The following is a 17,878-nucleotide window of genomic DNA, read 5'->3' on the forward strand; positions in this document are numbered from 1 at the left end:
ACTCTTGATCTTTAAAAAAAAGAAAGAAAAGAAAGAGAAGGAAGGAAGGGCGGAGGCAGAGAAAGAAAAGAGTGAGGGGGGAAAAAACCCCATCAATAGCGTCCTTGCACGCCCCCCTTGGGTCCTGGAAATAGAAGCTCAGTCACTACCCCACTTGGGGAAGGGGCTCAACTGAATACACACCACAAATCAGGTTGCCTGTGTCTGCTTGGACTCAGAGTGGAGCCAGGACAAGCTCAAGGACAGGACGAGATAAGACCAAGCACCATTATCACAGGGCAGCCACCTACCTGACAGTGCCAAGGCAGACAATCCTGGAAAGCTCTTGAAAACTTCCCCTTCCCCTTGAAGATTTTCCCACCCGCTCCCCCTCATCCTCCCACCACGGGGAAAGGATTCTTCACCTTCTGTTGGGCCAGGACCCTTGAAGATCCCTGCAGGGCAGGAGAGCCTGGAGGGCAGGAGGATCCAGGGGGCAGCAGCTGCACTTCCCTGAAGGGTCTCTCCCCGGGTGGGGGGTTCTAGAGCTCAGGCTCACCCTAGATCCACTGCCCACCAAAGCCACCAGGAGGAGTCCGGAGGGCAGCCGGTGCTGGGGCACGACAACCTGGACGTGTTCCTACAAGCACAGGGCACGCCTGGCCTGCCCTATCCAGGAGAGCCGAAGAACCGCCTGCCTGCCTGAAGCTTCTCTACAGCCTGAAGGGAACAGGTGTCTGCTTCCTGAAGGAACAGGAGGGCTCTCCTCCAGAGGACAAAGCCCTCTCCTGGCCCTGGAGGAAAGGTCCTGCAGAGGCTGGTTTTGCGGGACACTGCCCAAGGCAAAGGAGCAACCGCAGACCAAACAATCATCTGGAGATGACTGCACAAGTCCTGTCTGTACATGTGGAGCGAGAATGAGAAAGCAAATGTGGGGAAATGTTAACTGGTGCACCTGGGTGAGGGATATAGGATGTGACCATTCTGGCAACTGTTTTGGTATGTTTCAAAGTTTGTTTGTTTGTTTGTTTGTTTGAAAGGAGTGACAAAGTCAAGTCCCAGGTTCTCTTTAGAGGAAAACGCTTGAAGTGAGACCTTGGGTTTCTGAGGTGAATGGAAGGGAGCCGCTGGCCTGGCTTCTCATCCCAGCTCTTCTCTCCCAGCCTGGCCATTACAAGGACCCGGACTCCTGACCTCCCGTATTTTAGGGGCTCAGTGCACAGCCACATCTGCAAGCGTCCCTGGGTGCACACCAGACTTTGGGGGATGAAAAGGCAAATCCTAAGTATGGAGACAGCGCCACAAAGTCTCCTGGATTGGAATCGAACCTGAGCAGTAGCGGTGAAAAATCCAAATCCCATCCCACCGATCCGATCCCGGGGAATCCACCCACACAGGATCCCTGCTTCGGCCCCTGCAGATGAAAACCCTGAAAGTCAAGGTGACATTTCCCAGGCGGACAGAGCACAAGCGGAGGCGATTCCCAGCGGCGCGGGTCTGAATGCAGCCGCACAAGGCTCCCAGCCCTTGCCCTGCTGCTCACCACTTCTTCCAGCCTCAGCGACCCCTTGGGCCCTGACCACAAGGTGACTGGCCTGTGCCACACTCTAGTCCAGCTGGAGCCGTGTGTGTTGCAGAGCCAAGGCCGTGCTCTCTTTCTGATCCTACTTTCCTGATGGGTAAGGTGAGGACTCGGCTCTCAGCGGGGGGGAGGGGCGGAGTCCCTCTACTTGGCGACTTCCGAAGTAGCTCCAGAGCTGTCCTGATGACGGCACGGGGACGGGCTCCTTTGGTGTCCCCATGGGCTCATTAGGTGGAGCCTGAAACTCCTCACCTACTGTCTTTGGCCCGGGTCCCAGGTGCAGCTGGTTTGTGTTCTTTGCCTTAGTCAGGCAAATAAATACACCTGTTGCGCAAGTGTGCCGCCCAGGGAAGAACGTGCTGCTTTTCAGAGCCACGGTCGCTGTGAGCCCGTCGGGCAGACGGAGGCGCCAGATGAGCAGGTCAGCGGATGCGTGGAAGTAAAGGTAACCTGCAGTGGGCCTCGTCCTGCGTGCCCTTGTTGGAGTGACTAATTGGGTGTGGCCCGCTCTCCAAGGTGACTGGGAGCAGACACACAGCGGCCAGGCCTGGTGGTCGAGTGCTGAGAAGGCTTTCAGGTGGCGGTGGGACTCCGGCCGTGGTTCTTTTTGCGTTTTAAAGGACAATAGATGGGGGGTGGGGGTGGGGGTGGGGGTGGGGGGGTAGTGGTAAAAGGAAGCTGTTTCCGCCCGGTTTCGAACCGGGGACCTTTCGCGTGTGAGGCGAACGTGATAACCACTACACTACGGAAACGGGGCAGGCAGCCGGGCCTCCGGCTCTAACCCCCAAAAGTGGCATTTCGGCCACAACTATCCGGCCCGCCGACTTCGCCTGAACCGCCCAAGGCCCTGGAAACAGCCGCGCCCCAGAAGCGGCCCCGGCAAAGGACCCCGTGCCGCCCCGCCCCGGAGGACGGAACCCTGGCGCCCTCAGCAGCCTGGCCTCGGGAACCGCACCGAAGGCAGGGTGTCCGCCTCCAGGACGAGGGGCCCCGGGGCAGACGTCGGGTGCGCGCTCTTCCTCCGCCAGCCCGTTGGCTCTGCGCTGCCCCGCGGCCCTCCCGGCAGAGCGGAGTCTCTTTCGTGTCCTCTGGGCGAAGGGGGGGGGGGGGGTCCCTCGGGCTCCTGCCTGCGCTGCTTTAAAGCCACTGACAGGAGGCCCGCGGCCAACAAGCTCCAGTGAAATCTAGGTCACGGACCAGAGGGATGAAAAGGAAGAGCCAGAAACCGAGTTGAGTGGCACCGAGCGGAAGAGTGGCAGAGCCACGACTGGGGAGGGAAGGTCTCTTCCTACCTGGCGTTTTGAGTGATTCTTGGGTGGGCTGCCTTGGAGTCTCCCGAATAGGCTGGTGGTGAGACTCGGTGTGACCACAGCCACCTTCAGGGGGGCCTTCAGCATTGGGAACAAAGTGAAGACGAAAAGCCTGGAAAAATAGGTATTTTTAAAGCTGTTTCCTCTCTCCCTCCCGCATTCGAGTGTGTACGGTATTACTGCGTGATCTTGATTGCACTGTAATTTAGCACAACGACTTTCCTAATATTTGGCAGTTTCTCATACAGTGAAAAACCTGACCTGCCCCGTTACCTAGGAATATTGCTATTCACTCCCCCAGAAAAATGAATGCCAACATCCAAAGAGGCCTGTACACCAACGTTCGTGCAACATCATTCATACTAGGCAAAACCGGATACAACCCAAATGCCCATCAACAGAGGTGATACACAAACCCTTGTATATGTTTAGAATGGATTAAGTACTCTGTAGTAAAAACATCCAAACTATGGTTTAGGCGGTAACACGGATAAGCCCCTCGCATAGTTATATGTAGCTATCTGATACTCCTGGGTGATTCCATTTCCAGGAAGTATTAGCAGAGAAGAGTGGTTCCCCCTTTGAAATAATTTGCCGGGAAACTTCCCGGGTTGATGGCTATGTTGCATATATTAGTCTGGCTGTTAGTACAAGCATTTACACGTTTATCACATTATTGCACTGTATACTTGGAATATCTTAACTCCACTTACCCTCCTCATTTTTGAGTTATTGGCATTAATTTTATTTCAAAATACATTTTATCTATTTTATTTATTTTTGACAGAGACAGTGACAGTGCGTGAGCAGGGGAGGGGCAGAGAGAGACGGAAACACAGAATCCGAAGCAGGCTCCAGGCTCTGAGGTGTCAGCACAGAGCCCAACGCGGGGCTCAAACTCGTGAACTATGACATCATGACCAGAGCCAAAGTGGGACGCTTGACCAACTGAGCCACCCAGGCGCCCCTCAACATACATTTTAAAAACATAGGCATTCTTACCATTGCTCAGAGAGTCCTATTTATTTGACTTAGCCACGTATTTTACCTATTCATTGCCCTTCCTTCCTTCCCTCCTTCCTTCCTTTTGCACAGTTCCCCTGTGACCTGTGCAGTTACTTCTGCCTGAAGAGTTACCTTTTGCACTTTGCATTTCTTTTTCGTTAGCTTATGTGGAAAGGTCTTCACTTCACTCACCCTTGAAAGATACTGGGTCGGGGGCAGCACGTGGTGGCTGGAAATCATACTGAGGTCCTTCATACTGAGGGTCCTCTTATGAGAGGACCTTCATTGAGGTCTTCTTTTTCATGTTTTTGCTGAGATTTCAGCTCCCAATCTTTGGACGATGTCATAGGAGTGTCCCCTCCTCCCCACACCCCAATCTGGGTGCTGCTGTGATTGTTTTCAGCTGCCCTTGGTTGTTCAGCAGTTTAGGGGTGTGACCTTCTTGTCCTTACCTGGCTTGCAGTGCACCGAACTTCTTGCACATGTGGTTGGAGAGACCATCATGATTTTTCTTTGATTCTCCATGATATAGTTTCTGCCCCACTTTCTGGTCCTCCAACCCCTGAGACTTTAATTACACACGTGTTAGGACTTCATGACATGGCTCATTATCTTTGTTACGCTCTTAATATTTCTTCCTTTTGGCTCTGTATGCTTCAGTCTGGAGAGTTTCTTTCCACTTACAAATTTCGAGGTTAATACTCTCTCTACCATTGAGTCCAAGCTGCAGTTAAACTGACCTGCTGACTTTTTTAAAATGCCAACTATTACATATATTTAATTTTCATGAGATTTTAAAACTAGATTCTATTTCTCTGATGCAATATTTTATCTTGTCATCTATTTTCTGAACAGCTGAATCATATACCACTTCATCTTTTTTTTTAACTTTTAAGTAATATATTTTTTCAAGTTTCAATTTATTTATTTTGAGAGAGAGAGAGAGAGCGAGACAGAACAAGCTCGGGGCAGAGGAAGAGGAAGAGGGAGAGAATCCCAAGCAGGTTCTGCCCCATAGATCTCACCAACCTTAAGATCATGACCTGAGCCTGAGCCAAAATCAAGGCAGATGCTTAACCGATCGAGCTACGCAAGTGCCCCTGATTTTTAAGTAATTTAAAGAAATTTTATTCAAGTGACCTGTACACCCAACGTGGGGCTCAAACTCACAACCCAGAGAGATCAAGAGTCACGTGCTCTACCCACTGAGCCAGCCAGGCTCTCCTAAAACCTACCGCTTTGAGTTCTTATCTGAGAACTCAAGATATCAAGAGGCAATTTCTACGGTTTGCCTTCTTTCTCTTGCTTCTCTTCCTTTACAATCCTAGAATATTGTGATTGAATGATGAACCCGTGGTGTGAAGGACAGCCAGGCTGGAGATGTTGTTTCTCTGAAGATCTTTCACCTTCTCCCCCAGCAGGCAGCAGAGGGGCGCATCACCTCTAATCCTTGACGAAGCTGATTTGCAGCTGGTTCGCCCTCAGGGAAAGCCTCAATCTACAGCTAGTTTGCTCACACTGCTGTGCTGCAGACGTCCAGGGCTCCTACCTGCGACCTTGGTATGTTTCCTTGGGCCCCTCCTCTTCCATGAATCCTGAGCTTCAGTTTTTATCCCCTAAGCACCACGGTAGTGCTGCAAATTCCACTCTCTTTCAGCCACACTCTGCTGGCCTTCCAAGCCCCTTTGATGCACATAGCTTAATTTGCAAATGTATTGTGGGGAACTTCTGTACCAAGCACCCAGCTCACTTAACCCATTCCAGGATCTTGGCTGCTCAAGTCTGAATCCTTGGACAGTTCCATATGCCCTTCCTCTTCCCCCCCCCCCCCCCCGCCACCCCCCGGCCCCCCAACTTCTCTGTCCAGACCTATGAGATCACTTAACATGTTGTTTTCTCTGACTCTTAGTAGCTTCCCTCTCTCCAGTTTCTCAGTCTCCGGTTCCTGCCAAGAACTGGCAAATGCCCTGAGGGGATAACGCAGAAAATTAGTCTCATTCCATTGAGTTTCTCTTCTCTCTCATCTCTCCCCTTGAGCTGAAGGACTGGTGGGTCCTATCTGCATTGATAGTTCTCCAAATCTTCAAGCAGAATTCCTTCCATTCAAACTTCATTCATTTCTTTTCAGGGCGAATGCTGTTCTGCTACAAATACTCCATCATCACTGAAAGGTGAAATCTACAATTTCCAGATAAATCACATTTTCTTCCTCCTTTTTTTCTTAAAATAAGGTGGGGGGGGGGGTCACTGGTGCATAGCTGAAGTTTTCTTTTAGTACCCCCCGGGTAAGTCTGACTGGATATCAAAAGCTCTTGCTAGAAGCACGGGCAAAAGATTGTCTACCTGGAGCTGAACACTCATCACGCCTGTCCAAGGTCCGAGAATTTGATCAAGTTGGATCCAGTTCCCTGCTGCACTGTCCTGTCAGTTAACTCACCATGGAAATTATCAAGCGACCAGTTTTCCAGGTGCTGGTCACTGATACAGAGGCGGAGAGCCCAAGTGAACTATTTAACACTCCTCATTTATTCTGGGGAATGCTGAAAGTCAGCAGTGGTGCAGTTAGAAGTGAAAACGGAAGTCTTAGTTACAATGATACTGGCAGTTTTCTCCGAGCGCGAGCGTCACCGTGTGAGCAGCACGCAGTTCCTCGGTGCTGTACCGAGCATGACCTATCTAGTCCCCATAACAACCCCGAGACGGTGTAGGTTATCAGCACCCCTGCTTGCAGGTGAGGACACTCAGGCACTGAAAGGCTGGTCTGACTTTCCAAGGGGCCCGGCCCTGTGACGGAGAGGGCCAGCACTCAGGGCCAGGCAGTTTGCCTCCAGAGCCCTCGCGTTTGGCCAGCCTGCCAGCGCGCACTGAGAAGCCTTCACCAAGATTTGCCGTCCCCTCCTGGCTCAGCCTCCCTGATGTTGAAAAGAAAGAAAAGGTTAAAAGTAAGGCCTACTTAACACTGGCAACTAATGGACGGAATGAAGAAGAGAAAGAACAAAACGATTTAGTCCTCCCCAGAAACAGACTCCATGGCTCCCGGGATGATGCAATCACATCTCCCAACGGAAGTATTTACTAAATCTTGATTCTTTTTAATGGTCTGAACAAGGAAGTTCCCTAGAGAGGCTCCCCAAAACAAACAAAAACAAAAATAAAAGAAAACAAATCCCGTCAAGTGTGCCTTTTATGTTCAAAGTGTGGAGCAGACAGCTGAGGCCCTCTCACCTACTTAATGCCTCAGGGCAAGAGGGAGTGCACCTGCAGTGACAAGGGGGACAGAGGAGATCGCATAAAAATGAGACAAAAATCATGCTTCTCAAAGCTCATTAAGGAACACAGCACTTTCATAGCTGGCCACAGCCATGTACCTTTATCACCGATTACCGAAGAGTTTCCATACTTTGATTTACAGCTTCTACTTAGTAAATTTCTTTTTAAACTCAATTGTATATCAGCGTCGTAACGGAAACACCACCAGGAATAGCCACAGGCAGGATGTAACTAGAACATAAAAGGAGATAGTAGTGTTGTGACAGTCAATGAGGGAGGTGAGGGAGGGAGGAGCCCAGGAGCCTCCCTCCACAAGCCTTCCCTTGAGGCATGGGCACAGGCAGCCTTCAGAGGAGCCCAGAGCCACGCTGGGGCTGGGTGATCAGTGCAGGAAAACCCTGGCCAACCAACCAGGACGTGGAATGGTTCTTCGTTACCAGCCAAGGGAAAACCCGACAGTCCCCCTCTCGATGATCACAGCTCAGGGGAAGCGGCGACATCAGTACACACACAGGAGCTGCTGGTGCTAGGGACGGACGAGGTGGACTAAAATGAATCTAATGCTGAGCGAGATTTCAGGGCCTTGAAAGAAAAAAGTCTTATGTGTAAGGGGTTCAGGAAGATTGCAGTGTGGGCAAGGTAATGAAGAACGGCACATTGATAGGTTGGGAAATAAACTGGACTGTGATTTGGTACTGCTCCCGTGGAAGGCAAGTTTGCAGGACTTCCCCAAAGTAGCAGCATATGAACACTATACTACAGTCATTGCACTTCCAGTTCTGTACGCTGTAGAAATACCTGCACAAGTGGCCAAAAATATGTGTACAGGAATTCGTAATCATAAAACCATAAAACCAACTTAATTTCAAAAGCAATATGGAAGAGGTTAAATAAGTATCACACATACTGTGGAAGAAATGCCTCTGTCAAACAAACGCAGAGGACAATGATGATGAGGATCCACTGATCACAACATTATTGATAGAGCAATGCCCAAATCCAGGCACTCCCTGGGGACGGGACACCATGCTTGGCCTCCTACTCCCCGTGAAAAAGAACTGAGGCACATCAACACCAAAGGCTGGCGAAGATGGGGGAACAACAGGAGCTCTCACTTACTGCTTGGTGAGAACGCAAAATGGTACAGCCACCGTGGAAGGCAGTCTGGCAATTTCTCACAAAACCAAAAATGTTCTTAATATAGCAGCCAGCGTTCGGGCTCCCTGTTAGCCAGAGAAGTTGAAGTTATGCCCACACAGAAACCCGCACACGGATGCCTATGGCAGCTGTACTCACAATTGCCAAAACTTAGAAGCAACCAAGATGTCCCTTACAGGTGGAGGGATAAAGGAACTGTGACACACACACACACACACACACACACACACACACACACACACACACACAATGAAGTAGTATTTCAGCACTAAAAGGAAATGAGCTGCCAATCCACCAAAGGACATGGAGGAATCTTAAGTGCGTATTAGTAAGTGAAACAAGCCGATCTGAAAAGGCTACATACTGTGTGATTCCAACTACACGACCTTCTGGAAAAGGCAAAACTATGGAAACAGGAAAAGGATTCGTGGTTGCCAGAAAGGGGGCGCAGAGGATGTTTGGGCTAGTGAAACTACTTTGTGTGATACTTATAACGGTGGACACATTTCCGGATACGTTTGTCCAAACCCACCCTGCAAGAGTGAACCCTAATGTAAACTATGGACTTTGGACAGATTCCTGAGTTGGCACAAAGGCACAAAGGCACAAAGGCACTGCAGTGGGGGGTGTTGACAACCAGGCAGGCTATTTGTGTGGGGGTGGAGGGCAGGAAGGGTGTGGGCAATCTCTGTCCCTTCCCCTCAGCTTTGCTGTGAACCTAAAATGCTCTAAAAAATGAACAATTAGCATTTTTTTAAAAAAAATGTCAGCCTCGGGACCAATTTTCCCAAGGCAAGCAGTTTGAACAATGAAGGCAATCATGTAAAAAAAGAAAAAAGACGGGAGTCACAGAAAGTTTCACTTACTCATCCAATCTTTCAGGGCGGACTACAAAGTTTTACCACACTAGGTAGAACCCGGGTTCTTCTATCTGTTTGAGAAGTTGGCGTTGTAGAGGTATAAAGCTGATAGACCAGCAGATACCGTCAGAGAATGAGGTTGGGACGTGGGGGTGGCTCTGAACGGTTAGGTGCTGTGAGGTGGCTAGGGCCCAGAATCCAGTAATGTGTACTTTACGTGAGGAAATGTGCAGGTGCTAACTAAAGAGCAGGAAACACGCCGAATTGAGCCAAAAGTGAACCAGCCCGTCCCTGGGTGGGCTCGAACCACCAACCTTTCGGTTAACAGCCGAACGCGCTAACCGATTGCGCCACAGAGACACAGCGCTCCACCCTTCCCCTGCCTCCTTAGGTAGTAAGTACCTGCTAACCTCGGGGACGTGCCGCGCTCTAGACAAGGAAACAAGTTCCAATGCCTCGGAAAACCGGAGAGGAGTTGACAAAGCGTGTTCATCGCGTGAAAACCGTGAGTGAGAGATTCCGAAGACAAAAGGGCAGTCCAGCGGCCCCACTCTGCCTTGCTCCCCACCCGCCTGAAATGCTAGCTAGCGTCCCCGGGGCCGAGGCGAGTGGGGCCCGAGGGAAGCTGCACGTCCCGGTGGGCTCGCCTGGTGACGCTTCCGCCTTCTCTGCCTTCATCAGACCACCCTTCATCGGCACTCGTCCCCTAACCCAGGACGAATGTGAGGCCTGGAGGAAGTAGGAAGGGCATAATTGGTCAGAAGGAGAGCCCACCATTCGGAGATACCTTCGAGGCTGGTGCGGTGCTTCCACTTCCTTCGGGTTCCTCTGCCCGGCAGGGAGGTTCCACGACGGCAGGGGTCGGGTCGATGGTCGTTCTAATGTCCCCACGCCGAGAACAGGGTCAGACAGTCACCAGGACGCTCTCCTGGGACTTGTAAATTACTTGGTCGTCTTTAGCTTTTAGGCCCTTGAGGAACTGAAGGACCCCGAGAATGGAAATAGTGAAAAGCTTTTCAAAGCGGAAATTTGTTTTTCAAACTTACCCATCCAGTTAATTGAGCAGCATCCGCAGCGGCAGCAACGGGAAAGACGAACCGCGCGCCACCCGCCGGCTCGAGCTTCCGGCGCTCAGCTCGGCTCCGCTGCGTACGTGCTCAGTGCGGTGGGTGGGGGTCGGCGTGGGCCGGGGGCCCACAGCAGGTGGAGGGAAAAGGGAGCCGCAAAGAGGAGGCAGGGAAGCTGCGGAGGCGCGTACTGGGTCAACAAGACCTCCTCGGCGGCCTGGCAGCCGTAAGGGGCCAGATCCCGGAGAGATGAGAATGGGTCTTGTATCGTAGTTGAAGGAGAAGGAAGGAAAAAGAACGGGAAAGAACGAAAAGGGTGTTAGACTTGTAGCTCGGGGCGGGGGGGGGGGGGGGGGGGCGGGGGAAGGCAGCAAGATATCATGAAGGCCTTTAGGACCGCTTAAAGCACGGCATTTGCAAGCCGGCTCATAGCTCTTTAGTGCTCTGCGTTGTACCTGTAGCAGCCTCGGTTCCAGTCCCGCTCAAAGCAGGGTCTCCTGAGGTGGTGACGAGTGCTAGATTTAAACCTGCGTGAGCTGCCCCATTTGCCTGCGGCACGAGAGCACGGTTTCCCGCGATTCCAGAGCTCTGCGCTGAGAAAAAGGGAAACTCCGCCGTGCATGCTGAAGTCTCGGTCGTCTTGAGATGCTTGACTGCCCTACGTCTGGAAGGAGGTGAGGGAGGTGCCGCCTTGTATTTGGTGTCTTTGCAAAAATGAAATGCGAGTAGAAGTTTTTTCTGGTTGAGAAGTTTCAAGCGCCACTGGGTCCTTTTTAGACGAGCTAAGAAACGAGATGAAATGAGAGTTCGAACTCCAACGGATACTTTAAATAAAACCTAACAAATAAAATAACATCTTCACTTGATAACATTTTTTTTTTCGAACAGTGAATGATTGAACATAGAGTTCACAAATGTTAAGTGCGCCTCCCAGTGAGTTTTGCTAAATGTAACTGGTATCTAGCCGAAATTACGAAAAACTTACATCAGTCCCGAAAGTTAGGCCTCTTTTCCTGTTGTTAAAAAAAAAGAATCTGAAAGGTGGAATGAAATGGGGTCACTTGCATGAAAGGGTTTTAAAATGGAGCCAGGAAGCCATTAAGGAGATGGGCTTTGTGCAGGCACGTCTCCACCGGGTAGAACTGGGAACTTTTGAATTGTGCCAAACACCAAATATTACAAGGACTGAGCCGCAAAACCTGTAACTTGCTACAGTCAGAGACTTTGCTTAGTGATAGCCTTAGCAATCAATTACACTCAGTCCAGATTCGCTTTCTGCCATTAACACCAATCGAAAGTTCTCGTTAAACAACTATTTGGGTTGCTCTTCAAATCTGTGTATGCTGAACTGCGATTCTTTGATCCCAAATAAATGGTCTTGCTTAATTATTGCCTTGTGACAATTTTAGGCCGACAGCCTGTTGTCAGAAGCAGGACCTGAGGTGATTTCAGCACGGCAGGACCGGTGTCTCCTGGAATTGGGTGCGGTCTCTACAGGAGACTAGTGCTGACCGCTCCTAGCTTGTATACATATGGACAGCCTTCTACTCGCACCGTTGAGTCCTCTTAGGTACCGACCTCCCCCCCTCCTTTTGGTTGAGGTCGTTGCCTTTCTCTGGGATCAGGCGGGTGAGTGCCCAGAGAGAGAGGAGATGCCCATCATGCCACTGGAGGGAGGGGTTTCACTATTGATGAGTAGTACTCTTTTGTTTCATAGGATGTGTGTGTGTGTGTGGGGGGGGGGGGGATTGTGATTGCTGGTGTTGTTTTAGGACAAGTGTTGTTTAAATTAAAATTGCAATAGCCATTCTGGGGAACCTCTGTTTTAGTTAAGTCCACCTTAAGGGGCACCCTTAAAAAAGAGGATTCCAAACCTCTCTGAGACAGTGGAATGCATTCTTTGATTAGTATGCAAAGGACAAAATAAGTCCAAAACAGCTCTAAAAGGATCCTGATAGCATGCAAATAATAATAATAATAATAAGAAGAAGAAGAAGAAGAAGAAGAATTTTTTAATAAAAGATTGCTCATCCATGCAAATAATAATGATAATAATAATATATTTTTAATAAAAGACTGGCCATCTGAGCAGGTAACCTTAAAATTATGGAAACAATTTGGATTCATGCAAATAATAATAATGATAATAATAATACATTTTTAATAAAAGATTGGTCATCTGAGCAAGTAACCTTAAGTTAGTCCATCTGCTGGAAACATAATTTGGATCCAGCCATTCTTTTTTTTTAATGTTTATGTATTTTTGAGAGCGAGAGACAGAGCAGGAACAAGGGGGGGCGGAGGGGCAGAGAGAGAGGGAGACACAACATCTGAAGCAGGCTCCAAGCTCTGAGCTGTCACCTTAGAGCCCAACATGGGGCTTGAACTCACAAACCATGAGATCATGACCAGAGCCAAAATCAGAGGCTTAGCTGACTGAGCCACCCAGGCACCCCTGGGTCCAGCTATTCTTTTGGGTTTCCTACCTGAGACATGGCTAAAGTTTAAAAAAAAAAAAGAAAGAAAGAAAGAAGGAAAGAAAGCTGTAAGAGCTGTGTGTGTGTGTGTGTGTGTGTGTGTGTGTGTGTGTGTATGCATGTTATAGATATGGTATTTTACTGTCTTGGGATGATATTGCCAAAATTAATTTGTAAAAGAATTCTACTTAATTGGCTTGAGGAATATCAAGTACTTATATCTATTAAGTATTCCTAAAGTTCGCAGAAATAGAATAAAAAGTAACCCAAGTTCATATAGTCTAGGATAATCTTTGATAAATAAAAACTAATTCAAGTTTGTTGGTTTAATAAAAACAAGAATATCTTTAGAGTTATCAACATTAAATAGAATGCAGATAAACTGCCTTTTCTACCTGAGTTTACTAATCAAATAAGCTCATGTTATCTCTATGTTACAAAATTCATCAACAGAAGAAATAACTTAAAATGATGATTAGCTGTTTAATGTCTTATCCAAGTATAATTGTTAAAAACAAGTAATTTAGGGGTGCCGGGGTGGCTCAGTCGGTTAACGTTTGGACTCTTGGTTCCAGTTCAGTCAGGCTCTGTACTGACAGCCTGACAGCATGGAGACTGCTTTGGATTCTTTCCCTCTCTCTCTGAACTTCCCCTGCTCTCGCCACGCCACCCCCCCCCCCCGCCCCGCAAAAGAAATAAATAAAAACTTAAAAATTTTTAAATAAACGTTTTAGTTTAAATAAATAGAAGATCAAAGTTTATACTATGATAAACTAAATAATGGACACTCATTGAATATCTAAATTATTTCCGAAATAGATAAACATTAAATGCTAAGCTCAGTTTATCTACTTTTGGCATTTCCATTTTTACCAAAAAATTATTATGAGAAAGAGTATGTCTCTAAAAATTTTGAAATGTATTTATAAGCTTGCTAATATACAACAGGATGCTAATTTATGATAGACAGTTCACAATTGCCTGCTTCCTAATAGTCACTGAAAAACAAAAATTACAAATGGTTAAAGAGGGGGCGCCTGGGTGGCTCAGTTGGTTGAGCATCCCACTTTGACTCAGGTCATGATCTCACAGTTGGTGAGTTTGAGCCCCGCCTTGGGCTCTGTGCTGACAGCTCAGAGCCTGGAATCTGCTTAGAATTCTGTGCCTCCCTCTGTCTCTGACCCTCCCCAGCTCCCTCTCCCTCCCTCTCCCTCCCTCCCTCTCCCTCTCCTTCCCTCCCTCCCTCCCTCCCTCTCTCTCTCTCTCTCTCTCTCTCTCTCTCAAAAATAAATAAATAAATACTAAAAAATTAAAAAAAACAAATGATTAAAAATTAGATTGGAAAGGGAGTTAAAATACAAATGAACCAATGAGAAAACTTAGAATACTAAGCATATGTTAACTCTGCATAAACTGCATGCGTGGATGCTGAGAGAATGCAGACAAGCCAGCAGGTGCGCCTTCGGAAGAGAAGAATCAGTGAACTTCCATAAGATCTTTCTCCTACTGTGGAAGGATTTATTGTAACTTCGGGTTTTTCAACCTGTGGTCACAGACCATCAATGAATTATGACGAACGCTTATTTAAGTAGAAGATACAAATGTTATCCATATCTGTTTATACAGATGAATGGACGATACATATTTTATTATAGATGTATTTATTATCTATATATAAATTAAAAATAAAATTTTCATTAAAAAAAGTAAAAATTAGAGTACCTACATGGCATATACTGAAAATAGGCAATAGTTGTCCATTTATTAAACTCATACTTGAGTTAGTTATATGGTTTTATGTGTGTAAGTATGTGCTGAGACATACTACACAGTATATTTCTTGCTGTGAAATGATCCAACATGTTTGAGAGCCACTGCTTATATACCACAGTAAATTGAGCAACAAAGGGTCTGTGTGGCCAGCTGAAATGCCAGTACAAGAACAATCATCCTTTCTGTCCTCTGCACACACAGCGGTGACTCCTCAAGGCCAGGCTGCAATCACTCTTTGATGGGCTCATCCTTTGTTGCCTTGTCTTTTAAGATTCATAGCCAGGTGGCAAGCTTTGTTGAAAAAACTTCCCCATGTTTTTTTGCTTTTTTAATGTTTATTTATTCTTGAGACAGAGACAGGGGGTGAACAGGGGAGGGGCAGAGAGAGAGGGAGACACAGAATCCGAAACAGGCTCCAGGCTCTGAGCTGTCAGCACAAGAGCCCCATGCGGGGCTCGAACCCATGAACCGTGAGATCATGACCTGAGCCGAGGTCAGATGCCCAACCGACTGAGCCACCCAGGTGCCCCAAAAACTTCCCCATGTTTTATAACTACTTGCAAGGCTGGGATTCTGGTGATGGCTTCTTTGATATTTATACCATTTGCCCTCAGTTTAGAACTTGTCCCATCTTTTAAATCTTTATTCTGCCTACTCAACCTAGAGCAACCCTCTTCAGCAATATGGAATCCTATTGGCCCTGCCTGTTCTGTCATTCCCAGTCTAGCAGAACAATGTCAGGATGAACATATAAAATTAACGGATCTAGGAGTGCCTGGGTGGCTCAGTCAGTTAAGTGGTTGACCTCGGCTCAGGTCATGATCTTATGCTTATGAGTTTGAGCCCCGTGTCGGGCTCTGTGCTGACAGCTTGGAGCCTGGAGCCTGCTTCAGATTCTGTGTCTCCCTCTGTCTCTGCCTCTCCCCTGCTCATGCTCTGTCTCTCAAAAATAAATACATGTTAAAAAAATTTTTTTTAATTAATGGATCTCATATTGTAATTTACTTATATCAAACCAAATATTAATATTTTTTCCTCTGTTAAAACGACAAAGTTTTCCTGTACTATCGTTCTGCACCTGAGAGGAGGTTAAAAAAGGAAAGCAAAGATTTTGTGTTTTATCAAAATAATTTTCAGTGCTTTATCAGGTCTCTTATGGGGTTTGCTCAGCTATGTAATGTCCTGGTATTTGCCTTTAAAATCGTTCATTGTCGTTGTGGTCCAATACATAATTAACTATTGATTCATGTTCTGTGATCCTATACAGTCAGGTGTCTAAGACTTTTTGATATTTTTGACAAACTTGCATCTACCTTGGCCGTTATTAAGGTTCCTGGACATTCAAAATTAGACTCAGGAGGGGGTGCCTAGGTGGCTCAGTTGGTTAAGCATCGGACTCTTGATTTCAGCTCAAGTCAGGATCTCAGGGTCCAGTGAGATTGAGCCCCATCCCTTGGTGTCTGGTTCCGCAGAGCCTGCTTGGGATTCTCTGTCTCCTTCTCTCTCTGCCTCTCCCTGACTCACGCTCACTTTCCCATACAGACATAACATACATACATACATACATACATACATACATACATATGTACAAATTAGATTCAGGAGGAGCTAAAGACAAATTTTTGGCTGGTAGAGCACTAAGGACCATTGCCTTAAAATCTATCAAAACCAAGGCCCTCATAGGTAACATAAATGATCTCCCGAAAGGAAATCTAAAACTCCTTTTTAAGGATGTTCAATCCAGGGTATCCCACAAAGAAAAAACCTTAGAGCTGCCAGTGGTTGTAGTTTCAGTCCACTGACTGATTTATGGTATGGCCCAAATAGGAATCCTGTCTGGTCACAGTCCACGGAAAGATCCCTGATGGAAATGACTCCTCAGGGGCACCTGGGTGGCTTAGTCGGGCTCATCTGACTCTTGATTTAGGCTCAGGTCATGACCTCACAGTTCCTGAGTTTGAACCCTGAATGAGTTCCCTGCTGACAGTTCGGATCCTGCTTGAGGGATTCTCTCTCTCTCAAAATAAATAAATAAACCTAAAGGGGCGGGGGGAGGGGGTGGGGAAGAAGTGACTCATCAGCTGACCCACCGGGCAGTTGATAAACTTACAAATCTCATGAAACAATATGGGAGGGGAAATATTTTTAGGGCCCCCAAGAGGCACGATTGACTGGTACTGTGTTGTTGTTTTTTTAAACCAATAACTTGTTATTTTCTTTATAACACTTTTTGTAATCATCTGGTTAGGGAAGCTCCCTTATGTGTTTTTCTATGAAGTAATATGACAGCATTTGTAACCTGTGTCCTTATACTCCTTCTCGTGAACCTCTTTGCATGAAATAAAGAATTCCACAAATGGGCTTATATTTGGCATTTTAACTTAACATCCTTCAGATTCTTTGGGGAATTAATCATGAAGGAGTGTTGGATTGAGGTATTTGGGCTGGTATTTGTCCTAATAAGTATCCTAATGCTTTTCGCTATATTGCACACAGTAAGACTCCTTCGTTGGTGGTAAAACCCTATAATATGGAAGAACTCGCTGATTTCGTAGGTTATTTGCCATATGGACTGAATGTCTTCCTTCTTGCCTGAAACTCATATACTAGGCCAAAATATCTAATTGTCTTTATCTAAGTTCTTTTTACAGGGGCCTCTGCTGTTACGAATAAATTTTAGCCCCTGGGTTAACATATTATTTTTTCTCGTGACCCTCATTGCTGATGGTCAAGTCTTACCATATCTCTTTGGCCTTCGCTTGCAAAAAACATCTGGTTCTACTTACCTGACTATTGATTTGTGCCAGAACAAACCATACTCCTGAGGTACCTGAATTAATAGCTTGGCCTCTATCCCTAGAGGGATGGAAAAATATTGCTGATAAAGATGTAGTATTCTCTGTTGGAGTCCTTGAAAATACTCAATAACTTTCTTTTCTTTGGCTAATTAACTTCCTTGCCCCCAACTGCTCCCCGCCCCCCCCCCCGCCCTCCTCTAAAAACCTTCCATTTGGTACAACTCCTTGGGACATCTCTCTTCTGGCTACATGGGACGCTGCCTGATTCATGAATGGCTTAATAAAGCCCATTAAATCTTCAAATTTACTTGGTTGAATTTTGTTTTTTAACACAGTTAATCCTCACCCTACCTTCACTGAAGCAATCACTATTCTGATTTCTATCTCCATAGATTAATTTTGCCTCCTTTTGAAATTCCCGTAAATGAATATACTTTTTGTGTTTGGCTTTTTGTCCCACGCAACATAATATTTTTGAGATGTATCCACTTTGTTGTGTGTATCAGTAGATCATTTCGGTATTATCGGTGAGTGTTATTCCAATGTGTTGATCACTATAGTTGATGGACAATTGGGCTATTTTCAGTTTTGCATAATGT

The 17,878-nt window shown here is 46.9% G+C and overlaps 2 long non-coding RNA genes and 2 other non-coding genes across 7 annotated transcripts in view; 1 reads left to right on the top strand and 3 right to left on the bottom strand.

Moving 5' to 3' along the window:
• Positions 1–1,867: 1,867 nt before the first annotated feature.
• LOC132671459 (uncharacterized) overlaps positions 1,868–17,878 on the top strand; it is a 39,324-nt gene continuing 23,313 nt past the window's right edge. The window contains exons 1-7 of one of the 4 annotated variants that reach the window (XR_014138079.1): positions 2,090–2,138; positions 3,173–3,274; positions 3,659–5,436; positions 6,005–6,047; positions 9,556–10,313; positions 10,693–10,905; positions 11,641–11,786. This is a non-coding gene — a long non-coding RNA (uncharacterized LOC132671459). Of the gene's footprint in view, positions 2,007–2,089; positions 2,139–2,976; positions 3,275–3,658; positions 5,437–6,004; positions 6,048–9,555; positions 10,314–10,692; positions 10,906–11,640; positions 11,787–17,878 lie in introns of those variants that run through there. The other 3 variants (XR_014138080.1, XR_014138082.1, XR_014138081.1) reach the window with 3 other exon arrangements.
• On the bottom strand, positions 2,241–2,313 carry TRNAV-CAC (transfer RNA valine (anticodon CAC)). The gene has a single exon. It is a non-coding gene; the product is annotated as a tRNA-Val (tRNA).
• On the bottom strand, positions 2,629–10,797 carry LOC145715668 (uncharacterized). The gene is made up of 4 exons (XR_014138084.1): positions 10,687–10,797; positions 9,952–10,492; positions 2,854–2,983; positions 2,629–2,745 (listed from the first exon to the last, which is right to left on the bottom strand). It is a non-coding gene; the product is annotated as an uncharacterized LOC145715668 (long non-coding RNA).
• On the bottom strand, positions 9,451–9,524 carry TRNAN-GUU (transfer RNA asparagine (anticodon GUU)). The gene has a single exon. It is a non-coding gene; the product is annotated as a tRNA-Asn (tRNA).

This window comes from Panthera onca, chromosome C1 (genome assembly GCF_046562875.1).
Source record: "Panthera onca isolate mPanOnc1 chromosome C1, mPanOnc1 haplotype 2, whole genome shotgun sequence".
In the NCBI taxonomy this organism is placed as follows: Eukaryota; Metazoa; Chordata; class Mammalia; order Carnivora; family Felidae; genus Panthera; species Panthera onca.